General features: G+C 40.0%; 1 pseudogene; it reads left to right on the forward strand.

The window, feature by feature from the left end:
- Window positions 1-1444: 1444 nt before the first annotated feature.
- Window positions 1445-2088, forward strand: LOC102842480 (annotated as a pseudogene).
- Window positions 2089-2859: the final 771 nt, after the last annotated feature.

Raw genomic sequence — 2859 nt, forward strand, 5'->3', positions numbered from 1 at the left:
GGATTGAGAGTGAAGGGACCAGCAGGCCTGAGTGCAGGGAGGTTTTGTGTGAACTCTCAAATGTGCAGCTGATACCCATTTGACCTAGCTTGTATGGGTAGGGCTGAGCTGACTAGAACCTGACCTGATTAAGATAAAGGTGTTTGAGACTATGTTGTTGTTGTTGTTGTTGTTATATGCCATGGAGTTGGTTCCGACTCATAGCGACCCTTTACAGGGTTTCCAAGGCTGTAAATCTTTATAGGAGCAGAAAGCGTTATCGTTCCCCTGCAGAACAGCTGGTAGTTTAGAAGTGCTGACCTTAAGGTTCGCAGCCCAATTCATAACCACTACATTACCAGAGCTCCTTTGATACTGTGAACAAGTGCAAATTGCTACAATATAGTGGACTGGACATTTGCTTGTGGATGCTCAAAGTTCTAACTGGAATGGAAGATTCAAGGAGCCTGCTTATCTCCTCAGTGTACTGGGTTGATAAGGACAGCTTATAATTAATCTAGTTTTGATGCCCCAATTTATTTTTGATGCCTTATTTTTATTTATTTATTTATTTATTTAAACAAATCATGTTTTGTTTCATCTCAATGATAACACTCCCCTCTGTGTAACAAAAGTTATCCTGCTTTTACCCTGTGGCTTCATTTTACATCTTATTTTTCACAAATGAACAAAACAAAACTATTTGATATACACATATAAAATAAAATGATATATATTCATTTAAATGTCCAAAGGGCACATTTTGCAAGCCAGCCTCCTGCCTGCAGGCACACAGCCTTTCTCAGTCCATGGGCCTAGTGCCCTAGCTGCTCTGCCTGTATACTATCACCTTTGCCACCATCTCTGTCACCATTTCTGTCACCATTTTTTACAGATAGGATCTCATGCTTCATTCATACTCTTCCTTCATGATAGTCCTGCATCTTCTGTTTCTGAATTTTAAAATTAACTACTCCTCCCTTTTAGTTACATAACTTCTACAATTATAATTGTGATTAGTCCAGTTAACAGTTACAATTAAATCATAAAATACTATCACCATCATCCTCCAACCCCTTTCACCGGATCCATCTGGAAAAGAGGAAAAACTATTCAGTGGGCATTCTACCTTATATTCCCCTCATTCTAAAACTGAGCACATTCATGAAAACTTGTAAGCCAGCCACTTCATGCCTTTATTATTGTTGTTGTTAAGTGCTGTTGAATCAGTTCCAAAACATAGTGACCCTGTATAGGGTTCCTGAGGAACACCTGATGGGTTTGAACCACTAACTTAGTGGATCAAACTGATCTTTCAGTTGAGTGCTTATCCTATACTCATTTTTATAGCCAAAGTCTAAGTTACGACATTGAGCTCCACAGAGACAGTGCCAGGCCAGGCAGAGTGGGACGGCACTGGGCAGACTCTGTGCCTCACAGAGGGAAAAAAAAATGATAACTAAACATGGGCAAAGGAGATCCTAAGAAGCTGAGAGGCAAAATGTCATCCTATGCATTTTTTGTGCAAACCTTCCAAGAGGAGCACAAGAAGAAGCACCCAGATGCTTCAGTCAACTTCTCAGAAATTTCCAAGAAGTGCTCAGAGCGGTGGAAGACCATATCTTCTAAAAAGAAAGGAAAATTTGAAGACATGGCAAAGGCGGACAAGGCCGGTTATAAAAGAGAAATGAAAACCTATACCCCACCTAAAGGGGAGACAAAAAAGAAGTTTAAGGATCCCAATGCACCCAAGAGGCCTTCTTCGGCCTTCTTCTTGTTTTGTTCGGAGTATCACCCCCAAATCAAAGGCGAGCATCCTGGCCTATCCATTGGTGATGTTGCGAAGTAACTGGGAGAAATGTGGAATAACACCGCTCCCAATGACAAGCAGCCTTATGAGAAGAAGGCTGTTAAACTGAAGGAGAAGTCCGAAAAGGATATCGCTGCCTGCCGGCCTAAAGGAAAGCCCGATACAGACAAAATGAGAGTCCTCATGAGAAAGGCAAGAAAAAGAAGGAAGAGGAGGAAGATGAAGAAGACGAGGAAGATGAAGAACAGGAGGACGACGAAGAGGATTAAGATGAAGAAGATGATGATAATGATGAATAAGTTGGTTCTAGCACAGGTTTTTTTCTTTTTTGGTTTATAAAGCATTTAACCCCCCTGTACACAACTCACTCCTTTTAAAGAAAAAAAAAAAAAAATTGAAATGTAAGGCTGTGTAAGATTTGTTTTTAAACTGTACAGTGTTTGTTTTTGTATAGTTAACACACTACCTAATGTGTCTTTAGCTAGCCCTGTCCTGGTGGTATTTTCAATAGCCACTAACCTTGCCTGGTACAGTATGGGTGTTGTAAATTGGCATGGAAATTTAAAGCAGGTTCTTGTTGGTGCACAGCACAAATTAGTTATATATGGGGATGAGTAGTTTTTTTGTTTTTGTTTTTTTCATCTTCAGTTGTCTGATGCAGCTTATATGAAATAATTGTTGTTAACTGAATACCACTCTGTAATTGCAAACAAAAAAGTTGCAGCTGTTTTGTTGACATTCTGAATGCTTCTAAGTAAATATGATAAAAAAAAAAAAAAAAAAAAAAGTCTAAGTTACCTGTCCCTGGTGTTGGAGGAGAATATTGAAAGTACCATAGATAGATCTGTGATGGAAGAAGTACAGCCAGAGTGCTCTTGGAAGACAGGATGGCCAGACTTCATCTCTCATACTTCAGGCATATTATCAGTAGGGACCAGTCCCTGGAGAAGGATATCATGTTTGGTAAAGTACAGGGTTGGAGAAAAAGAAGAAGATCCCTAGTGAGACTGATTGTACAGTGGCAGCATCAATGGGCTCAAATGCAGTAACGACTGTAAGGTTGGCCCAGG

This window comes from Chrysochloris asiatica, unplaced genomic scaffold (genome assembly GCF_000296735.1).
Source record: "Chrysochloris asiatica unplaced genomic scaffold, ChrAsi1.0 scaffold00506, whole genome shotgun sequence".
In the NCBI taxonomy this organism is placed as follows: domain Eukaryota; kingdom Metazoa; phylum Chordata; class Mammalia; order Afrosoricida; family Chrysochloridae; genus Chrysochloris; species Chrysochloris asiatica.